Here is a 24904-nt window from a genome sequence, read left to right on the forward strand (position 1 = left end):
TACGATTCACAGCAGCCGCGGAAGACAGACCTCCGCCGCCACAGGGGTGAATATCCGCATGGCTGCCATTGGCTGCTTTAAGCAGACGCTCTTTCGACGCTAGCGCGTAGGCCCCGTTCAGTTACGGCCATAGAAGGAGGGCGACACATTGGCAAAATGGCGGCGCACACGATTGTTTATGTTGTCATGGCAACAGGAACAGCAGCCACGCGGCGCATACTCACCGTAGTGCTCTTTGCTTTTTCTTTTTGTTTTTATTTCGACGACGCGCTCTGCTATCTCTCCATCCTTCACCATTCCCCGCGCACCTTTACTTCTGCTTTCTTTTCTTTTTGCCTGTCTACGGCGCGCATATTTTTTTTTTTTTTTCAATCGCGCGCCTGCGCTACTCCAGGCATTGTTTGTGAACCGGCGCGTGGCACAGGGTGGGTTATTTATGCGTTAGCACGCACGAGGACTTGTCCATAATTTGAGTACGCCAGCCTGTGCCATAAGATATGTAACTACACTTCGAACACAACAGTTCTTTGGCCTAGTTTTATTGACTTCCATTTCCAAAACAAATATTTTCTCATAACATGGTATGATGCACGCTCAGAAAATGAACAGTATATGCCACGGGGCATGAGTTGATGTTCAACGAAACTTTTTGACGCCAACTTGGCTCACTCTGTATATACAAATGGATATGTGACACTCTTCGAGGAAGATCTGATTTTATTGGGATAGTAAATATATGGATACTCCAGACGCATTTCTGCCGTCGCCGTAATGTTTCGTATGAAGTTCAAATGCGATAACATAATTTCCATGCGCTCTATGCTGTATTTTGTTACTTAAAGCGTACGAGGGTGACGGTGGCCACTCAACATCGCGCCTGCATGGGAGAAAACTGGGGAAGAAGCAAGCCGTCTTCCCTTGCTTTCTAGTAACCGTGGAGCAGTACAGGCATTCTACTCCGGCGGCTGCTGCACATATCGCAGCTCCACGCGGCCTTCTCTCGAAAGCGATCTGCGATCAGTAGAGTCGACGGGGGCTCATAGCTTCCCATCCGCTGTGTACTCTCCGCTCAGTTCGCGTTGAAGCGAGAAGCAGCACGAAAGCCAATTCGTTTGCACCTGCTGCGGCTCTTTCTCACGCCAGAGTTTTGACAGCGACTGCCCGCGCTCTTCGAGCGAGATGTGTGGATGTTTGCGTGTGCGCAACGTTGCAGCATTACTGCTAGTTTAGTTAGTAAAGGAATGCTTACGAGGCCGATGAATCTACTATCCTAACTTCGTGTAGCTGTGTACTAATTTGCTATCGCAACCGATGCTTCACATTTCTGGCGAAACTGAGGCCTTTTTTTTTTGCAGTTGTAAGTCTGTTTAATGTAAGTAAGATATATCTTGTTGAGCGTTTCACTACGTTATGGTCTGCTCTGGGTATTTCAACTACACTTTCTTGGATCTGTAATGGTGATAAATGAAGTATTTGTAAATTGTTAGATACGACCGCTTATTTTCCCGGAATGATATTAAGCATTGAAATTTCTTTCGTATTTCAAACTTCTTTCATATTTACAAAATGATTTAGCAAGATTTGGGGAGTGAAAATATATATGAGGTGTATAGCTTCGTTTTTATAAAGCACACTATAGACAACAAGCGTGAGCAAGACTGACGAAATACTGGCGATTTCCTTGAAAGTATTGCAGATAAATAATTATATGTTCTTTATATGTTGCATAATACATTTCGCATAGGGCATGTTAACGAACACCACTTTATACATCACAAAAATTCCTCGTAAAATATTCGCGTAGTGTCACAACCCGTTCACACATGTCAATGAGCCTTCGGTATAAGTTGCAAGCCACAAAGAAACCGTGTGTTCGAAAGCTCAACGGATGCCGCACAGGCCATTGTTTCCTCTTTGACTGGGTGCTTATTCTCATTCAACCCGGCATAAGAAGCCTGGTCCTCTGCAACCACTTCTCTCAGAACGTGCAGTACTTTCATTGGCTTGTCACCAAGCTTTCGGCAAGGTTCGATTATAATGCAGCTGCAACTATTTGCGCCGACTCGCAACTACGTAATACCATGTGACCCCCGTACCGCGGTTTTCATTACCTCTACAACACCCTTACAAAGAAACCGTATACGACGACAAACCACACTTCATTTGACGCACCTGTGGAATTTTCCAAGAAAAACAATGGGGGTATACGAGTAATACCCTGTGTGTTCTAAAAAAACGAGATTTGCAGGCATTCCTTTCATTTGGACAGCGTGAGATATTTATTTTTATCTCGGAATACTCACATCTATGCTGCTTTTACGCATAAATGTGACTCATGTACATGGATATCGCATGTAATATTGTAGGGCTATTGTGTAGAGAAAAAGGTACGTGCATTCTGATAACGTCTATTGCTTTCGATTCACTGAAGGTGCATCGACGAGGACGACATGAAGTGGACTCAATGCGTACCTGTCAGTGATGCGCTGACACATAAAGAGCTTCCGGGATGCTGTCCAGAGGTTATTTGTCCAAATATGACGAGTGAGTTCGTATCACTCAGATGTATCTAAATTGCACCTTATAATACAACTGTTTACGGGATAATTTTTACCACATATTATATATGAATTAGCAAAAAAAAAATGTTTCTTGTTGTGCTCCGATAGAAGCTAAGAAAGATACATTCATAGAGAAATATTGTCATGCGACTCTCAGGAGTCGCAAAATAGTTGGAGTGCCTGAACAATGCCCTGTGTTATAGAACTTTCTACTTTAGGTATGCTAATTATTCAGCTCAAAATTGGTGTTTTTTTGTAACAACCCACCCTCATTTTCATTAGTAAATTCAATGTGTAAATGTTCACGGTTAAGCGTTAGACATAATAATGTCAAGTACAGAACATGTATTAAATTGGTTGCCTAATTGAATTTTTCTTTTGAAATGTGAATTTGCATTGAGCAATTTTCTAAACGGTCTTGCTCCGTTCGTGTATGGTACTCCAAATCCAAGTTGAAGACGGCATACCTGACCCCAACTACTATGAAGCGGAAGTGACACGGGGTAAGCTCCAACTATCTTCATTTGGCTCGAGAAGTCTAGTAATGGTGAACGTAGAAATCCCATCGCTTGAAGTTGATACTAACTATACGGACACTCGAGGCGCACAGAAGCTGCCAGAGTCGGAGTGCTGGCCTTGGTGTGTTTATGCATGTGCCGTTCATGCGGCCGAATCCGCAGAGAGTACAAGGCCATATCATGGTGCTCCGGGTGCGAAGGCGAAAAGCGGCGCTATACCGTAAAGCTACTTGAAGCGTTTCTATTAGATTTCTGCAATCAGCTCCCCTCCGCGATTGGTACAATTTTTTTTCGGACCTCCCCGATTCGCTTGTCTGTCAGCGACTTCAGGAAAACCCCAAGAACTCATCTGATATGACGTTTACCGCTGATAGTGAATGATGAGGCCGGAGAAAATAAAAAAAAAAGAATTATTTTCGATTCTACGCGTTTTCGCCATCAACTCTCGGCTATCGGTGAAAAAGATTTCGGGGTGCACAAAGCTCCGAAAACTCACCGCGTCAATGTGACTTGTACTCATAATAGATACGTTAATACGCATGACAAAACTGATATTTATTTCGGAATAGCTGGAGACTGTCCGGTTCAGAAATGAATAAGACATGGCTGCCAGCCAATCGCTCTGGAACTAGCTTCTCAGAGCGGCCCGGAAAAAATTATTTATTTGCACCTAATATGTTTTCATGGCAGCATAACGTTGTCGAGCCCTTTGGGCCCATAAACGACGTCCGTTTGCAAACTATTCTTCGCTGAGGAACCATTTTAGTGGTATCACTGCCGTTTCGCTGCACGCCACTGCGATTTTCCAGTAGCCACGAAAAGCTACGAAAGGATACGCGGTCCAATCACGGAGGCCGGCGGTGCCCTCCTAATACGGTTATCTGCCTTCACTGCGCTAGCCTGGCCTCATCAAAACCCTTCCAATTCTGCGAACTCCTCGCCTCTATTCAATCGATGAGATTAAAATACATCTCAAGATAGGCAACGCTATTCGCTTTTAAAGAATGGAGATGTGACATTTTATAATCTAGGAGAGCATTTGATTAGCCTATTGAAACAACACTGCGTGCCAGCGCCCGATTTCTGCGTTGCTGATTGCGTAAGTTTGACGGCAGGAGATTGCAACAAAAACATATTTCAACAGTCATACGCTATCGGGCCCCAGTTGTGTCTTCATGCGCGTTTTACCGAGCTTACAATATTGAAGACTGCCTGATCTTTTTATTACCTCATGTTTTGGTTTCCGTAAAAGAAAATAAGAAAAAACAATTTCATGAGCTCATTGAAACCCCTCAAGGAAGCATGGTGCAAAGGAACAGGGACGAGAAAGGAAACAGGGACGAGCGCATTCCGTAAAAACAGGGAATGCATTCGTCCGTGTTTTTCTTTCTCGTCCTTGTTCCTTTGCGGCATTTTTCCTTGATTATGAAGTGCTGACGCACCCAACAGCCAGTGCTTTCAAATCATTATAGCAATCTGCTTTAGCATAATTTTCGAACATTTGTACGCGAATAAGCAACGCATTTGGTATTCCATTTCTTCCTTTTTTTAAAGGTCTTGCAGTTATAACTGCAATATGGTTTCGTATTATTGATAACAGACATACTAGACCAGAGAAATGTGTATCTTTGATTGCGCATGCTACTTTTGTACGTTATGTGCATTATGTTTTATGTGTGTTATGTGCATTTCCTAAGATCTCACGCAATGCGTGCAGTTGGATTGCTTTTGTATGTTTGTGCATACGAGATCTCTTTGTAATTTCCCATACTTCGTTCATTGTCGAACGCTTTCTAGCTTTTAGCTTGTGCCCCACATATGTATTAGTGGTTTGTTCTTGAAAGACTCCCGGTATTAAGCTCTTGAATATATCACAAAGTGCGCCAGTGTCTTGAGACCATGACCTGGTGTGATCTTCATCAGGTGCAATCTCTAATCTCTAATCATTTCCGTTATATTCACCCTGGGAGTACGTGTACACTTCTTTAGTGCTAAGCTTTACAGGCGCTAACCACGGTAATGTGGCTTTCTCGGTAGCTATTTCGGGGTCGATTATGCCAGCAATTTGATAAATCTCATGTCCAACACTTAGTGTATTGAAATTCACTAAAAGATTCTCTTGAAATTCCGCCCTTCGCACTCATCTTTCTAGCGAAAAAGTCCATAAGCTATGACAAAAGTGTAGCCAGGCTGGCAGCACTCTTGCCTAGCGGCGTCGTGCGAGAGTGAGAAGAAAACGAAGGTCGGAAAAAACGACAATGAAAAAAAGAAGCGTTGGTACATGATATTATGATTTTGCACCATGAGCTTGTAGTGAAAGCTGCGTTCTCCGAGGAAATTACTGCACGCCTCCTTTTGGCAGCTTCATTTCCCGGGCGGCTGCTACAGTGCCCACGCCTTTTCATCGTACAGTGAAAACAATGGCTGTGCCAATTTTACAAAGCCGCTATACGTCTTTTTCTTAAGACTCTGAAGGCAAAAAAGCGAAAACTGCATCAATAGCAGTTCACTTAGCCTCAATGTAACCCCTGCAGTACCTGAACGTCCATCGGTATGGCATTTGACCACGCTGTAGGTGGTTGGATGTGCGGTTCTAAGGCCATGTACAGGACGAATACTTTCAACGACAGAAAGCTGAGGCAGTTAGTATGGATTCATAATGCAAAAAAGGGTAAGGCGTGCCGACATGGACACAAGAGATGTACACAACACGAACGCTGACTGTCAACTGAAGAACCGGCACGTGTACCCGATTGACACGTCTGTTTTTTTCGCCTCAGTGCGTCCTCCAGTTGATAATCGGCGTTCGTCTAGTCCGCTTCTCTTTTGTCAGTGTCTGCACGCCTTATCCTTTATTTTTGTGCATTATGACCAATGTTTGCTCTCTCGTCACCCGGTACGCTCTAAACTTTGCGTCAACAATGTTGTCGAGCGCCAATCGTCGATGGAATGGAAAGCTATGAACGCTGCTGTGAAAGATAAATGTAGAGGGAAGCGCTGGCTACCGATACTGCCACATCTATTCGCTGCATAGCATCAGTAAGTGCACATTACGCTGCCTAAGACACTGTTGTATTGGTGTTCATTTATTCTCCTTGGCCGTGCCACATCTGACAAAACAGTACAGAAATAGAGCGTCGTACGAAGTCCAGAGATTCATGTGGAGGCCAAGCTAGCCGTATTCCGGCACATGTAAAATGCGTGAAAATGCGTGCAGCGAAATTTTGCGGAGCTGTAATAAATGAAAGGTCGGTGATGTCATGTCCTACACATTTTCACGGCGGTGTCCGTCATAGACCACGTGGCACCTCGTCGAAGATGGGAGAAGTCTTGGATTTTACGTACCAAACCAATATTTGGTTAACAGACACGCTATAGTGAAGGTCTGCTGATTAATTTTGACCACCTGGAGTTCTTTAGTGGGCGTTTTTCCATTTCACCCCCATCAAAATGCTACCGCCGCGGCCAGGCTGTCATCCCGCACCTTCGGACTCAGTAGCACAGTACCTTATCCACTACGCCACCAAGGCGGTTCCCACGTCGAAGCCAAGGTTAATCAGTCAACATTCCCTCTCACTGTTCACTGCAAGGAATGCCGCATATGTCTCAGTATCCAGTACGCCTTACAGCGTAGTGAAGTGGTCTGGGGACTTTGAATCAGAGCACCGGTATAAAACCGAGGCATTTCCGCCGAGGTACAATGCGTAGTTACGGATAAAAATTCTGTCATTTTCTTTAGCGGTCAACACTGAACAAAAGATTCACCGACGATTACAATATTCCTTATGCCAAACTTGATCGCAGCTGTATACATGTTTTTATTTCACGATATATTGGCTGGTGCGGACTGTCTGTCTCGTGCGGCACGTTGCAATTGGAGCGAAGTGTGGCGCGACTGCCTCGTTAATCAGGAGTTCGCGAGAGGCGGCGCGTGGGTGACGCGTGGGGGTGATTCACAGCAGCCGTCGAAGACAGACCTCCGCTCATGCACCGCTGTGTTTCTATATATGCTATTGGTGGCGTGATCGGTGAACAGACGACGCGCGCTACTCTGGCGCCATATCGTGGCTAAAGCCGCCGCAAAGCCTTTCTTGAGCGGCACACGCAAACCTTCTCAGGCTTTCGCCATATCCATCACCTTAACTTTCCGCTTCGTGGTTCATTTGCACCCTTTTCCTCCACTTTCCTCCTCGCGCTCTCTTCGCTGTCTTTCATCCGCACTCCACGGTCGCTCTTTCATCCGTCGCCGTGCTCGTTAGCTTGAATACGAGTACGCCGAGGGACGACGGCAACGCTCGCTGCAGGAACGGGCGCCTAAAAGCTGCGTTCTAAAATGTTTTGTTGAGTCAGGGGAATCTTATACATGCCTAGCTCGTGGGTGATGTGTCGCTGATGCATGTAGTAGACAAAAGAGTCCCAGGGAGAAGTCGTTTCTCAGCATGACTGCCCTGATGTTTCAAACTCTAGATGTGTGCAAGCACCAAGACCGATACTTCAGACACTCTATACAATCTCCGACGTCTCCTTGTGAGCTGTGGACTTGTTTGCCTGACTTCGGCCAAGTAAAGGTTACAAGGTGAGTGTGCCAATGATTAGGTGTTGATCATTACAACGCCCATAAAAGGTCATCCAGCCTAGATTCTGTACTTTTTACTGCCGTTATAGGTGGCGAAGAGTGGTATGTTCCTTTCTACAAAGCGGGTGAATAATGTCGCGGTGAACAAAATAAATAAATCTGAGTGGCGTCTGTTAATTCCTTACAGACAAGGAAATTACCACTACGATAATATGTAAGTTGCTACAAAGAGCAATCCGTTTTAAAGCAAAAAACTTTCTTTCCTCCTTTAGTCTGTTTTTGTTATGGCTAGTGTTAGTAAGACATGTACTTTTTTGGGGGTGTTGCCCGATAAAGCTGGCAAGGGAAGGGGTAGGCAATCTCAATTGCGCAACACGCTGGTCTTCTACTGTCAAATTTTATAGCTCTTTGAGAAGCACATCTTGTGCGAGAGCTTTGGTGCGTCAGGAATACTCTGAACCCATAGTGCTATATTTAAGGCGAAAGCTTTAAGTGCCTCATGGGTCGAAAAATTCGTTGCGCAGCGTTATCAAAGAACGGACGGGCTGGCGCTATGGCACTCAAATTGAATGGCACCAAAATTGATTGAGCACCCACAACCATTGCTGGGAGTCGAAACCGCATGCTTTTGTGTTAAATAAGGGAAAGTTAATTAAGGCAGTGGAATACACGACGTTTCATGGCAGTCGAGCACTCGACCTTTGGAAGAAAGAAAAGTCAATGGCAACAAATTTGATCGTGCCATCATTGGTGGTCGAACACTCGATCATTGGTTTGAGTGGAGCCTACGACCTTCGGCATCATTGAGCAGAATGTAGTTTAGTCGCAGTTAATTAGGATTTAGTTAATTAAGGTACTCGAGCGCACGACCTCTCCTGTTACTTAAGGGGAATGTAATTAATATATATCTAATCAACCCGCTCGAAACTACGACCGTTGGCGGGAGCCAAACGCTCTATCTTTGGAGGGAGTTGAAGCTACGATCAGTAGTGTTAAGGCACTCTAACCCTCGACCTTCGGTAGATACAAAATTAAATGGCACCAAAATTGATAGTGCCACCATTGATGGTCGAATCCACGGCCACTGGTGGGAGTCGAAGCAGCTACCTTTGGTAATATATGTGCAGAGTTAGGACATTTTTCATTAGGCTAAATTTAATTAAGACGCTAGAACCCAGGACCTTTGGTGGGAGAAAGCAATAAGAAGTAACAATGCATTCGAATGGGAGTGCCAAGTAATTCAATGAATGTCTCCGGAGCGCGCAGACTTTCGCCTTCATCCTCTTTAGCGTATGCTAAAGCGGCTGTCAACTTTTTCTCGCTACCCTCTCCCTCCGCGGCAGCCGATGGAAAGGACTCTAGAAAGGGGAGGCAGGGGCAAGAGGAGGCGCTGGCAGTTGTTTATCCCGCCGGCGCTCGCGCCACCGCAGAAAATACACATACGATTACTCGCCTTATCGTTATAGCCAGGATAATTATAATTATCCGAACCCTACAAATGTGCTAGACAGCTCCAATATGGAAATTTGGTAAGGACTCTCTCAGTAATAAACAATATCATGAAAATTTTCCTAAGAAATACCAAAACAGACCGAATTCGAGACAGAAATGCTTAACATCTGAAAAAGCATCTTGGTATATTTGAATCCTAGTGGACAGTCCAAAGATGTCTTGTTTTCCACGAGTATATCGACAAAAAATAATTTTCGCCTAGCCGATTGGATAAACTCCTGTTGAGAGAAACAAGCATCGTGATCGCATAGCCTGGGGTATGCCAAATACTTTTAAGTAATAACGAATTCTCATCCAGTCGCGTACCAACTATTTCTCGATAGGGGGAAACCGTAAACCATCTGGCCCACTCTCTCTTTCTCCACGCACACACACGCACACACACCCACGCGCGCGCACGCACACGCAGGCACACGCACACATGTAATATATATATATATATATATATATATATATATATATATATATATATATGTGACCGAGTGTCGAAGAGCTCTAGAGAAATCGTAGCCATTGCATAGAATCCGTAGTCGTGTGTAATGGCAGGCAGTATTTTTATAACGAAGTGATAATAATTGTTTTTAATTAGTGAACGTTTTAATTGTTTCTTCCATCGCAAACATCAATTACAAAGTTGTAGGGCATCTCAAAAAGCCCCTCAATCAAGCATTTGTTTCCTACTGAGCTTTGCCTCGTCGGCTGTTGCGAGAGAAAATTAAAGCGTGAGAAACATCCAAAATACAAAATGGGTACGCGCTCGCGCAGCGCTACTTAAGTGCTGCCATGCGAATAGCCACGGATACACGGCTTTACTAGCGGCGCCAGCTCGATGCATGACTTCACACTATGTCGTAGTCGCGGCATCAGGAGAACACACCGCTGATTAATGAATAAGTGCAGCGGAGCCGTAGGGGGGGGGGGGGGGGATTTGGAAGCCGGGAAACCCTGACAGCGCACTTGGGACTAATTTTACGCACTCATCTTGTTCTGTAGATAGGCGCGCCCACAACGTATGTTCTTTTTGTTCGCTTTAGGAATAGCAACAAACCTTGCGCAGGCTATGCTCACTAATGCGTTTTAGCGGATCTGTAGAGCCAACATATGCTATTAAAGATTACGTAATTAATTTTTCCTTGCCGTGTCAATGCGTAGATAATAACAAGAGATATCATCGGTACCACGCCAGCGACCCGCTCATCAAGAAGAGCCTTTCACGAATGATGACAAGGCTAAAATGATCAAGGCGCTGGGCGCGACGCACTGCGACAAGAGGAAGACAGTCAAGCCATTCCGGATATGGCATTGTGGATGACGTCGTATTTCGTCAACCATACTTAGAACGTACGAAGTCTTTCGCGAGACGGGTAGCTTCCCAAGAAAGCGACAGAGGACTGCGACGGTAGTTAAAGGAGCGGACACGGATGTTACGGCATTCTTTCCTGCTAGCCCTCACGGTAGTGTGCGCGACGCCAGTGCGGAAGCCAGGACCTCAAGGTAATCAGTGTGGAGAATTTTTAAAAATGTCATATGCACCACCGCACCATGTATATCTTCATCGAAAACATGAAGACCGCGATTTTGCAAACAAACTTGACTTTGCCAATCACATTTTCAAGGAAAGAAGAACCGGACTTTCTCACTCACGTGCTTTGAATGGATGAGGCTAATTTCTCCAGAAACGCTCAAGTTACTCTTAAGAGCGCGCACTAATATAGTGGCAGGAATCCCTACTTACTGGCACAAACACGACACTGATAGCAGTGGTTGTTTAATGTGTAGTGCGGTATTTTTGATGGCAACATCATCGGATCCAGCTTTCTTGGCAGCACACTAACGAATCAGCACTACATCAGTGGCATTCCCGCGCGCGCCTTGAACGACGTATGTTGCAAAGTTCTACTTGCACCCCTTCAAGGCATCTGAGTTCAACACGATGGTCCTCCTGCACATAGCAGTAGTCAGTCTCGAGCGTGGCTCGACAAGCTTTTTCCTGGACAGTGGATTGGCCGGCATGGACCTGTACCCTGGCTTGCAATGTCGCCGGACGTGACACCGCTAAGATCGTGTGTGTAGATCGCGTGTGTAGGAGTGAAACTACGACACTAGCCGCCCTAAAGGCTTAAAAAAGTGGAGCCTGCCACGGGATTCGAACGCTGTTGGTCAAAGCTGCAATAGCACAAGTGTTGGAAAGGAGCAAATACTGCATTGCTTGAAACTGACCAGGTTGAACACGTGCTATTTTTGGCAGTGGAAAATAACCGCTCAATACGTGACTGCTTAATGCAATTTCATGATATCACCTTATCCTTACAAAAAAATGAAGCTTCCGACAAAGATATAGATAAGTAAGAAACTGCCCTTTTTGCCTCTTTTCCGGAGTTGAAGAGACAGAAAAAGTATATGGGGGCTAAACCAGTTGCACGTCTGGATATATTTCTTTTTTTTTAGTGGCGGGGGGGGGGGGGGGGGGGTCGGCAGCTCAGACGTCTTACATGCTTCTCGTTTATTTATTGAAATAAACTTCTTAGTAGCTTTCCTTCTGTTCTTCCGAAAGCTGCCTTTCTTCTTCTTTTTTCATACTCTTTTGAGCACTGTGATTTTTCTTCACATTGGTTGAATTTCTTTTGTAGCCTTGTTTCATGATACGCGAAGGTTAAAGCTATCCCAAGTGCCTCATGATCGAGCGCAACATTCTTGCGTCCGCAGGTGCTGACGCTTATCGCACCACACCAGTTAGGTCGTGAAACCTCTCCAGCCATTTAACATAACTAAGCCTTATACGATGCGGCGATAAACGAATGCAGCGGTATGTCTTTCAAAGGTTGCTTGAAGCGCTTGAGTAGCGGCGCGCGAGCGTGCATATATTTCATATTTCGCGTATTGCGCAGGCTTTTGTTTTTTTTCTTGGAAAAAAAACAACCCGCACTCTTCAACAAGAAACGAATGCTTGATTCGGAGGGTATTTAAGGTGCCCTATTCTATTGCAAATGACAAGTTTGCGATTCAAGCAATAATTAAAGAGTTCACTAATTAAAAGCAAATAAGTAATACTTCCTAATAGCGAACACTGGGTGTAAGTACACACGACTGCCGCTACTATGCAGTCGGTACGATTTCTCTAGAGCTATTGGTTTAGTTTTTAATCTTGGTATAAGTTAACTAGGACACCCGGTATATAGAAGTGTGTGTGTGTGTGTGTGTGTGTGTGTGTGTGTGTGTGTGTGTGCGCGTGTGTGTGCGTGTGCGTGCGCGTGCGTGTGTGTGTGTGTGCGTGTGTGTGTGTGTGTGTGTGCGTGCGTGTGTGTGTGTGTGTGTGTGTGTGTGTGTGCGTGTGCGTGCGTGCGCGTGCGTGTGTGTGTGTGTGTGTGTGCGTGTGTGTGTGTGTGTGCGTGCGTGTGTGTGTGTGTGCGTGTGTGTGTGTGCGTGTGTGTGTGTGTGTGTGTGTGTGCGCGCTTTTGCGTGTGCGTGTGTGTGCGCTTTTGCGTGTGCGTGTGTGCGCTTTTGCGTGTGCGTGTGTGTGCGCTTTTGCGTGTGCGTGTGCGTGCGCTTTTGCGTGTGTGTGCGCTTTTGCGTGTGCGGGTGTGTGTTGCTCAATTGCATTAATAAAGCATACTATAAGTGCGTCTGTCAGTTAACATTATATTCAATAGCCATACACGTGATTATCAGCAAAACATAGTGCACCATGGTGGATCAAAGATTATTTGAATGTATATTTCACATTTTGATACTGTGACAAAAGTGATGATACTGTGACAAAAAGCAGTGAGTCTCTCACAGAAGTTCCTGACCCTATACAGTAGCAGTAGTACAACGCATATAAATATAGACATTTGCTAGCCTTCTAATAATTCAACAAATATTACTTATTCAACAAATATTAAGTAAATGTGTCGCTAGTTAATGCCATGGTATTGGCAAGGTTATACACGACAAAGTACAGCCAACGTTACACACTTACAATGTTCAGAAGAAAAGATAAAACAAACGTCTGCACATGTTTACGACCTTGCACAATTACGAATGACTGCCAGCGAAGCTGTTTCTTTCGAGCAATTTAAATAAGATTTACATTTCTTGTAATTACACTTTAAAAAATGTCCGTATGTGACGGTTTCGTTTAAAACCTTGATCGCATGTAAGGCTTTCCAGCACTCATTGTCAATAATTTTTAAAAGCCAGTAATTCATACACACACCTGCTACTTCGCCAGAACATTAAACATAGCCTCCTCTCCTATTTTCGCTACATTTGATTTCAGTCTTGATATTACTTCTCCGAACAGGACGCCATTGGAATCTCAATCTGGCAACTTTTAATGCCAGAACGTTATCTGGTGAGACGAGCCTAGCAGTGTTATTGGAGGAATTAGAGGGCAGTAAATGGGATGTAATAGGGCTCAGTGAAGTTAGAAGGACAAAAGAAGCATATACAGTGCTAAAAAGCGGACACGTCCTGTGCTACCGGGGCTTAGCGGAGAGACGAGAACAAGGAGTCGGATTCCTGATTAATAAGGATATAGCTGGTTACGTACAGGAATTCTATAGCATTAACCAGAGGGTGGCAGGTGTTGTTGTGAAACATAATAAGATCTAAAAAATTGAAGGTCGTACAGGTCCACGCCCCTACATCCAGTCATGATGACCAGGAAGTCGAAAGCTTTTATGAAGACGTGGAATCGGCGATGGGTAAAGTCAAAACAAAATACACTATACTGATGGGCGACTTCAATGCCAGGGTAGGCAAGAAGCAGGTTGGAGACATGTCAGGGGGGCGAATGTGGCTTAGGCTCTAGGAATAGCAAGGGAGAGTTGTTAGTAGAGTTTGCAGAACAGAATAATATTCGCATAATCAATAAATTTTTCCGCAAGCGGGATAGCCGGAAGTGGACGCGGAGGAGCCCGAACGGCGAGACTAGAAATGAAATAGACCTCATGCTCTGCGCTAATCCTTGCATCATACAAGATGTGGACGTGCTCGGCAAGGTGCGCGGCAGTAACCAGAGGATGGTAAGAACTCGAATTAGCCTAGACCTGAGGAGGGAACGGAAGAAACTGGTACATAAGAAGCCGATCAATGAGTTAGTGGTAAGAGGGAAAATGGAAGATTTCCTGATCAAGCTACAGAACAGGTATTCGTCTTTAACTCAGAAAGGGGACCTTAGCGTTGAAGCAATGAAAGACAATCTTATGGACATCATTAAGGAGTGTGCAATAGAAGTCGGTGGTAACTCCGTCAGACAAGATACCAGTAAGCTATCGCAGGAGACGAAAGATCTGATCAAGAAACGCAAATGTATGAAAGACTCTAACCCTACAGCTAGAATACAACTGGCAGAACTTTCCAGGTTAATCAACAAGCGTCACACAGCTGACATAAGGAAGTATAATATGGATAGAATTTAACATGCTCTCAGGAACTGAGGAAGCCTAAAAGCAGTGAAGAAACTAGGAATAGCCAGGAATCAGATGTATGCGTTAAGACACAAAGCAGGTAATATCATTACTGATATGGATGAGATAGTTCAAGTGACTGAGTAGTTCTATATATATTTATACAGTACCAGTGGCACCCACGACGATAAGGGAAGTGGGAATAATGTAGAGGAATCTGACATGCCACAAGTAACGCCGGAAGAAGTAAAGACAGCCTGGGGAGCTATGCAAGGGCGAAGGCAGCTGGGTAGGATCAGGTAACAGTAGATTTATTGGAAGATGGTGGGCGGGTTGTTCTAGTGAACTGGCCACCCTGTATACGCAATGCATCATGACCTCAAGCGTACCGGAATCTTGGAAGAACGCCAACATTATCATAATCCATAAGAAAGGGGACGCCGAGGACATGAAAAATTATAGACCTATCAACTTACTGTCCTTTGCCTACAAAGTATTTCTTAAGGTAATCGAAAAATATAATCAGGAACCCCTTAGACTTCTGCCAATCAAGGGACAAAGAGGATTCCGTAAAGGCTACTCAACAACAGACCATATTCACACTATCACTCAGGTGACAGAGAAATGTGCGGAATATAACCAACCCTTATATATAGGTTTCATTGATTACGAGAAGGCGTTTGATTCAGTAGAAACAACAGCAGTCATGGAGGCATTACGGAATCAGGGTGTAGACGAGCCGTATGTAAAAATACTCCAAGATATATATAGCGGCTGGCCAGCCACCGTAGTCCTCCATAAAGAAAGCAACAAAATCCCAATAAAGAAGGGCATCAGGCAGGGAGATACGATCTCTCCAATGCTATTCACAGCGTGTTTACAGGAGGTATTCAGAGACCTGGATTGGGAAGAATTGGGGATAAAGGGTAATGGAGAATACCTTAGTAACTTGCGATTCGCTGATGATATTGACTTGCTTAATAACTCAGGGACTAATTGCAATGCATACTCACTGAACTGGAGAGGCATAGCAGAAGGATGGGTCTAAAAATATATCTGCAGAAAACTAAAGTAATGTTTAACAGTCTGGGAAAATAACAGCAGTTTACGATAGGTAGTGAGGCACTGGAAGTGGCAAGGGAATACATGTGCTTAGGGCATGTAGTGACCGCGGATCCGGATCATGAGACTGAAATAATCAGAATAAGAATGGGCTGGGGTGCGCTTGGCAGGCATTCTCAGATAATGAACAGCAGGTTGCCATTATCCCTCAAGAGAAAAGTGTATAACAGCTGTGTCTTACCAGTACTGACGTGCGGGGCAGAAATCTAGAGGCTTACGAAAAGGGTTCTACTTAAATTGAGGACGACGCAACGAGCTTTTGGAAAGAAGAATAATGGGTGTAACGTTAAGGGATAAGAAAAGAGCAGATTGGGTGAGGGAATAAACGTGAGTTAATGACATCTTAGTTGATATCAAGAAGAAGAAATGGGCATGGGCAGGACATGTAATGAGGAGGGAAGATAACCGATGGTCATTAAGGGTTAACGACTGGATTCCAAGGGAAGGGAAGCGTAGCAGGGGGCGGCAGAAAGTTAGGTGGGCGGATGAGATTAAGCATTTGCAGGGACAACTTGGCCACAATCATTGCATGACCAGGGTAGTTGGAGAGGTATGGGAGAGGCATTTGCCCTGCAGGGTTCATAACCAGGCTGATGATGATGATTAGTTCTCCAGGGCAGCGAAATTAATGCGGCTTTGTTCATAAAACACAGTGATTAATCTACAGATCGCATGCATGTGTAAGTTAAGCCAAACTTTGTCATTTGTGGCCTTACTTTGAACTTAGCGTGCATAATTCTCATAACGCGCTTATTACTTTAACCCAATATAAGTAAGGCAACTTGACTAGGTTGACCTCGAAGGAACCTACTATGAACGTCCTATGAAGCTCAAATAAAGGAAAAAAAAGCGAGAATTGAGTAATTTTTTTTCTACGCTTCTAACTGGCCTAGGAACGCATAATGTTGTACTGACATCGTACTCACCAAGACCACTCCTCTCATTCCCACGAAATATGAACATGCAAGCTACAGATATCTCGAGACAATGCGAAAGATAGCTGTTAGCGGCGGCAGCATGCGTTCTAAAAATTTATTAAGGCATTTTCTGTTCAAAAGATCTGTCTGATCCAAATAATTTAGCATCGCACATTGATGTTTTTATATTGTTCCATTAATATCCGCTAAACTTCATCTCTGTGGCACTTGTAGTTCTGAAATGGCGATGGCACAATTTGTCCCGTTCGTTACACACGCTCATAAAGCTACATAGAGCTTCCATACCGCAGCCCCAATTATTACCAATTATTACGGCAGCCCCAATTACTCACCAAATTTTAGCTTGCCTACACACCGTTCATTACCCCGTCCTTCGTGCCACCAAACGTAACAAAGCTGCCTTCTTTATTTACACTAAGGACGTCACGCGAATGCAATACGCGTATCACGGATAACCGCCTCCACCCTCCCCAGGAAAAGAAGAAAGAGAAAGCGAGGATTAAATATGTATTTGTAACGCTTCTAAATAAGCCAGAAACCTTACAACTTTACTTAATTGATATACTACACTGATGGCGGTAGTGCATCGCCATAGACCGACAATGCAGGCATCGCGTTGCGACCGTGCGAGTTATCGGCATTTCGGCCGAACAACTACTGACAGGCCTAGGTTGATAGGAGCCTAAGCTGATTTCACTACTTCGTGGCTGATTGTCGCTAGATGTTTGAATTGACCCGTTACAAAAAAAAAACAGCCATAAATAAAAGAGTAAGCAGATAATCGTTCATTCTATTTGGACACCCACAATTTATGAAGCTGCCAAATCTGTCGATTAAATTTAGATATCAGATTGTGGTAGAACAATTTCACGTTTATTTCCTTATTTGGAACATACTGCGCAGGTCAGTCATGAGCTAACATATGTGTCACAAAGCAAAATATAAGAAATGGCGGGTTTCGGCATTAAGAAAACGCTTTCCGATTTGTTTCAGTTGTGGATATTAATCTTGATAGAGCCGGATCATTTTAAAAATCATGATGATAATCTTATTCCTATCCCCTGCAAGATGAATGTCTTTCCCAGCCATCTCCAATTACCGCTGTTTTGTGCCAGCTCATTCGCATTTATGCCTCAAAACTTCCCGAATTCTTCACACTTCCTGAATTTCCGTCGTCCTCGACTGTGCGTCTCTTATCGTGACAGCCACTGTGTTGCTTTACCAGACCTCAAATTATCCGTCTAACGCGGTATAGAGACGGTCCAGCTCTAATTTGTGTTTCTAAATGACAACTACAATATTGCTTACTCTTGTTCTCGCTCGAGTTCGTGCCGCTGTCTTTCTATCTCATAAGGTTGAAGTGACGAAGTCGTTCGTTATCACACTGCAAGCAATTCATTAAAGAACATCCAACGCAAAAACGAATAGAAACTCTACAGACTAATCAAATACACACAAAAGAAGAATTAAGTCTCGAAAGAAAGTGTCAAAGTCAGAAAGGGCCTACACATTTCATGGTCTGCAATAGAGTTGCGAGATGAACAGTGGCAGAAGCAGCCCTCGGAGCATAGAAGCAGTGCTGAACGAAATTACTGGTCGCCCTCAGGCGAACATCCGGGATCTAGTGATGCAGGAGTAAGTCCAGCTGCGACGTCGAGAACAACGGCAGGTGGTTTGGCAGGGTAGAAGTCTCGACGCCGGACACCAAGTCTACTATCTTCACCTCTGCTCCCGATGCATGGGATTCATTTTCCCGACGTTGCTCGGCATCATCCGCCGTGCTATCATGAGAACACGGTTCGTGAGATCGCTGTAGCACGTCGCTGAAAGGTCGTCCCGGTCCAGTAGAAGGCACAAAGCACGGGCCTGACGCCCGGTGACATTACTCGTGCGCCTCGCGCACTGGCGAACTCCTTCCTGGCAGGCTTGATGACGATGATGATGATGAAGCCTGAATTAATGGCACAAACTAACTATGGGGGATAGGCCAGGAATCAGGTGGTAATGTGATTGAAAAATAAAAGAAATTAGTTTCTGAATAAATAACACAAAAGCGAAAATAAATAAATACCCTCAGAAGAAAAATAAACTCTTAATTGATGAGATAAAGTAGTGATCAATGTGATTGTCAGCATCGCCTTTATAGGAATACTATCAAAAACGTGTTACTGTAATACATAAAGTAAAAGATATACTTAAATGTGAGAAAGTTAATTGTTGATTAATAATGTTAGTAAGGCCTTATTTGTGAATTTGTGCGTTTACTTTTTGAATTCTCTGAGTTGAAGTAGAAGTAAATCGATCGTGGCAATTGCGAAATATTAATAGGGCTGTCTTTTTGTGTCACCTAGGAAATTATAAATTGCTAGGCAAATGTTCCTGTGCCTGTATCCTAATACCGTTGCTCCAGGAGAGAGTATGACAGTACTGCTTAAAGGCAGTCCTAGATTTTGAAGCGGAATTTCTAGGCATTGTTTTCGATAATTTGAAATATATATAATTTCAATATATAAATATATATATATATATATATATTGAAAAATATACATTGAAATTATATATATTTCAAATTATCGAAAACAATGCCTAGAAATTCCGCTTCAAAATCTAGGGCACCTATATCTATATATATATATATATATCTATATCTATAATCTATATCTATATCTATCTATATCTATATATATAATCTATATATATATATATATATATATATAGAGAGAGAGAGAGAGGGGGGAGAGAAAGAGAGAGAGAGAGAATGCTGATTATTATAAAACTTATATACTGGCTTTTCATGATAGCACAAGAGCCCCGACATTGTGATATGACAATGTCCACATCGATAACGGTGCTGGCAGGAGATAAACGCGAGCCAGCCCACGAGAGACGCCATGCAAGATCTGACAAAATCAAATTATTATGTGGCAGTTTGTGAGGAACGAGACTATTCATTAATTTTTCTTTTGGTAGATATGTAACAAAACAGGGAAATTTGGTAGTTTCTCCCTCTACCGTGTATTTTTTTGCAGCGTTGTAATATAAGCATTAGGAGCGAGGTACCTGCTCATTGAATCATACCTGTGACATGTGCAACAGGTTGCATTAGTGCATTAGACAATTTCTTGAGAACGACTCCTGGAAAACGCATGTGATAGCACGCGTGAAAAAGTTGCATATTGAGACGACACTTCGTGTGAGCGTTTTATATGAATTGGGACGCAAAAAGCAGTAATTCTATCACTAGTGTTACCTGGGATGACAACTGAGGGTATTTAAAACATCACGTTTGTAAATAGCAGTTTCTTTGGTCAGCTAACGTTCACAAAATAGCACGAAATTTCTATTATGAGACAGCTGTGAACGTTCCGGCTTTTTATAGGACAGTCCGTGTTCGTTTCAGTTAAATTAAGGAACGTACAATTTTCAGGTGCCGGCAGGTTATGCGCGGCAAAAAGAAAGCATTCAATGTCGCCCATTTGTCAATATTAAGTTCAGCATGTCTCGTGGCGTAGAGAGTTCTTTATATTGCGTTCCTCTGCACATTTATGTTATTCGCAGACGAGACCACTAGCTTCATTGGTAGTTCTGATCGGCCTGGTAGCTTCGATGTTTTGGCCCTACAACGCCTAAAACTTCCAGGGGGAAAATGTCTTCTGGCAGGTTTGATTTGTTATAGTCACGTCGACGTGGATAATAGAAAAATATTGAGCCAGAATATTTAAATTTGTGGCCTAGACCTTAAGTCGATTATGTTATGTGCTATTCATATTTTCATGTACCAGCACTCATCATTATTTCAAATGCAATGCCAAAAAAAAAAAAACATTGAGTCATCAAAACGCTGTAAATCCTGAAGATACATTGCAAGTGCGTTGCTTTACAAACTCACCGGCTAAAATTTTAAATTGCATTATGTGCCTAAAGTAAACAATTAGGAAGTGATTAGGTAATGTATTTGATTAGCTTAATGTGTCATTCGATTTCTGGTACATGTGATGTTCGCCTCTTGTTGAAATGCAGCTCAAGGACTAGAATTCTGCTAACCACTAGAGGCGAGTTTTTAAACATTCTCTAAAACTTCAAAACTTTCACCCCGCACTGTGCCAAATCACCATGATCCATAAGAGGTCACGGTATCTCCACCCATCTTCAGGCCACTTTATTTATCTGCCTGCAGAGTAACATATGATCATCTTGAAAGGCCTTAATCTGCTTCTTCACCACGTTAATAAAATTTGAAATAGAACCGGCATAGTAAGAGGCGAATGCATGCCTATGAAGTTGTTATGCAAACCTCAGAATAGGTAGTTACATAACGACAAATAGCCTTGCTCTATTATTCGTAACATTCGCAAGCAGCAGAATATTTTCTGTTTATGAAGTGTGCCGAAATACTATTACGTCCCATTCTTGAATGCTCTTCTACTATTTGCTTCTCAGTTTTTACATATAAATTATTCCTTCGTATCATGCATACATTGAAAACAACACGAAGTTGGTAAACTATTATGTCACCCTAAACGAAAATAAACTAAGAATTGTTTACAAGAGTAACGCTGCCGTGCGACCAATTCATTTTCATTTTCACATAATTACGGTTTAATAACCTCATCAGAATATTTACCAATATTTCGCGCAAAAGACTGCCGTATGAAAAATGTGACTTTTAATATTTTCCAAGACAGGTTAAGGAGGTAGGGTAGGGTAAAGGGTGCATGTTAGTTTTAACGTAATCTTTTAGAAACGGCGGCAGATATTCGCATCAAATTGCACGCGCTTACAAAAGATGCTCTTAGGTACAACATGAGACATCTGTGTCTAGATGGTTTGCCTTTCCTGTGGCCCACTCCCAAAATTTCAGGTGTGTTTAATTATTTAATGTACCTTTCCTCTGCAACCACGCATATGAATGTGATGATATTACACTCTGTTATATTTAATGCCCATAAGTTATATCTTAACTAAAGAGATATCATATCCTCGTCGGAGTTTGTACCCCAAATAATATCACCGCATCCACAGAGCCACAGTGTAACTCTTGCAGTGTAACTGCTCTTGCAGTGTAAGTTTCTACAGTGTTATCATTCATATCATCAGATTTCTTTTAGTTCAGAATATTTATGACTGGCGGTAGTACATGTGTACAAAGTTTCGCTTTAATGGGATGAATACTTTCTGAAAATGTACATTGACTTTGAGAAATTCATAACAAACATAATTTGAGAAAATGAAGTTTTATGTTCGCATACTGCTTGTGGACGCTCAAAATGCCCCAGGAGAATACATTTCACTGCGGATTTTCTTGTAGGTTTCCCCCAACCCCTTCTAAGTGTTCCTTCTTATCCATCATCCTTCCTTCCTCTCGGCAGAGTCATAGAATTGGGCCCTGTCAACACACTCTTTGTCCATCATGTCGAGGGCAATATTACAAAACGCACCTGGAACAATTCCAAGAGCCTCCACAACAGCTTTCATGGAGAATTACCGTCATTGTAGTAGGCTACAGCATTGTTAGTTGCTGTCTTCAACGTCTAAGCGCTGGAAAATGTCTTAGGGCAGCGGCACCAGATGAGTTGATTGAGCGAGTCATTGGTGTTCTGTGTTCGTCCACGAAGGCATTTTGCACAGAAGACCGATCACCTTTGAAAGTTCTTTTTCTGCTCCATTTGCTGCACAATCGTGCCATCTTCAGGGCAGGTATTATATTTGGAACTCGAAACAGAGGCGATCATGAACATAATGATGGAAACAATAACAAAGACAAAACACACTACAAGAGCACCACTAGCGGCACATCTGCTATAAAAGGAAATATTTTCAACAATGTATGGTCTTGACGTAATAGTTCTGCGGAAACCCGCAAGGTGGAGAGAAGTAATTAAGAGAAAACGAGACAGCCATACAATCGTAGCCATTGCTATAAAGGAAATTTATACGGGTTCCTCGAAAGGAAAGCCTCGCTGCTGAAAAATTCAAAAAATTTCCAAATTTTGTGTCTCAGGAGCATGTAAAATGTCAATTTTCAATGTTGTTAAGCATACACGTTAGAGAACCGCCATCTCCAATAAAAATTTTACTTAGAACCTTGACCATTATTCGTTAGGCTCTTTTAATACAAAGGTTATAGTCTGAGCTCATCAAATCGTGCCCGAATATAAGAAATTATGCAGGGTGGAACTGCAGGCTTGAGTATTATGTAATTTTGTCCCAACCTGTTCTCGTTGTTCTGAATTGTTACGAGAAGACCAATGTTATTTCTTAATATATTACATTTTTTTGCTCTTTCATTGTCGCGCAGGTGTCAACAAATCGAACAGGACCTCGAACCCTATTGTACTTGGGAAGCTAGAGCATCAAATCGACCATTTCCAGAATGTTGCAAAAAGAAAGTATGCCGTTGGTATTACCCTACGCAGTTTCCTGGCATGCCTGCCCTTCCATTTAGCTCTACAAGGTAAACGTGATAGTATGAAACACGGGAGACCATAGTTGTGTAGGTTGAGTAGATGTGCGGTTTAAAATAAAGAAACAAGATTGCTGCTAAAGGAAGGAAGACTTTGCGTGATTTTGATGTTTTCAATTAGCTGGAAGTCCGCGATGTGCAAGAACACTTGCGAATGGGAAAACCTTGTTATTCGTTCTACACTAGCAGGAAGCTACAAAAGAAACCGAACATGTTTTTCTTTCATGATAGTAAAGTTGCGAACCATGCCCATTGGGACAATTGTCAATGCTTTTTCGTTACCTACGAATAGACATTTCTCATATCACAACAACGTACTACTGTGTAGTGCACAAAATTGCGAAATTGGCGGAGCTGCGGCAAGCATCATAGGCAGCCCATATAGTACATTTAAAATGCTGCACGTTTATAAAGGAGGTCTTCTGTACGCACATGTAAATTTATCTGCGCTCTAAACATTGTGAGGATAAGGTTCTTGCAAACATATTCAGTACCCGAGGGCTTGTCCTGATGCTTGATATATGAGCAGGGGCCCTGTAACGTAAAAATATTGCAATATGTCTTTGTTCCAATATACCGACGTCAAATTTGCGTAGCCGCCGGCGCAAGCATCGGGCGGTCACCCAAAGGGTTGTCTGAACAGACCAATCAAACGCTCACCTCGTTCATAGGAGGTAACCATTGGTGGCATGAAAAACGAATAACATTGCCTACGCTGAGCGGCTTGTTTTATCTTATTGGCTGACAAGAGGTGAGGAGCACGCTCAAGTGGAGAGGGATTCGATGGGCCGAGCCACTGCACTGAAAATCGATAACAGGATGAAGAGGGTGGTGCCGGCGTCTGCGATTTGTCCGCTTTCCTTTACTTAGCTTGCGATGGCTGGTCGAAAATCGCGGTGGCGTGCAACGGAAGCTCAAGGATGACGCTAAAACGGATCCTGCGCCAAGAATAATTGGAAGAACGATGTCGCAAACCCGCCGAAAGTGCTTGAGAACGTTACAAGGCCAGGCAAAAAGGTTCATTATACGCAACTAAACCCATGGTATCCGGCAGGTGCGAGTAGCCAGTGCCTGAGCGATTGGCGGCAGCCATCTTTTATTCCTTGCGGAACGGGGCAGCCTGCGGCTATTCAGAAGAAAGTTCAGTTTTGCTCGGCATATTAATGCTTCCTTAAGGGTTACATGCCACTTTGACGCGGTGAATTACTGCGGTTTTGTGACGCCGCCTGACAGGCAGGTGAAGTGAGTGCAGCCCTAAAACGTTTGACCAATAGCGGAGGGCTAATGGCGAAAATGCGTCGAATCAGAAATACCTGTTTTTCTTTATATCAGTCAAGTTATGCCTAATCAGTGTGTACACGTCACATCAGATGGGGAGGTATCGCGGTTTTCGTGACGCCGCGTGATAGACAGGTGAAGTAGGGGTGGTTAAAAAAAGTTTTTGACCAATTGCGGACGGCTGATTACAGAATTGGAGTGGAAATTTTGGAATAGTTTTACGTTAGAGCACCCCAGCTTCCTTAAAATAATATGGCAGAAACTGGAAGGTGCAGCTTCTAATTAGCCGGTCATGCGCGTAAGACATGGTTGCTTCTGAGAGGACCTGCAATTTTTATGCTGTGCCAACTTCTCCCAACATCACGAGCACAGAATGATGTCACACAATCCACTGGTCACATTTCAGGATGCTGTATCTCAGACCACTTCTGTGCTCGTGTACCACCCAGAGCGCAGAAACAGCAGTTCATCAAAACAGCAACGACAAAGACCGATCATTAAACTTTGCGAACTCTGGTTATGATAATAGAGGACCACAGCCAT

At 43.4% G+C, this 24904-nt stretch overlaps 1 long non-coding RNA gene across 1 annotated transcript; it reads left to right on the plus strand.

The window, feature by feature from the left end:
- The first annotated feature begins 2438 nt into the window (after positions 1–2438).
- On the plus strand, positions 2439–23157 carry LOC129386240 (uncharacterized). Its single transcript, XR_011893063.1, has 4 exons — positions 2439–2544; positions 3014–3064; positions 7547–7655; positions 22919–23157. It is a non-coding gene; the product is annotated as an uncharacterized lncRNA (long non-coding RNA).
- The last annotated feature ends 1747 nt before the right edge of the window (positions 23158–24904 follow it).

Source organism: Dermacentor andersoni, chromosome 3, assembly GCF_023375885.2.
Source record: "Dermacentor andersoni chromosome 3, qqDerAnde1_hic_scaffold, whole genome shotgun sequence".
NCBI classification, from domain to species: domain Eukaryota; kingdom Metazoa; phylum Arthropoda; class Arachnida; order Ixodida; family Ixodidae; genus Dermacentor; species Dermacentor andersoni.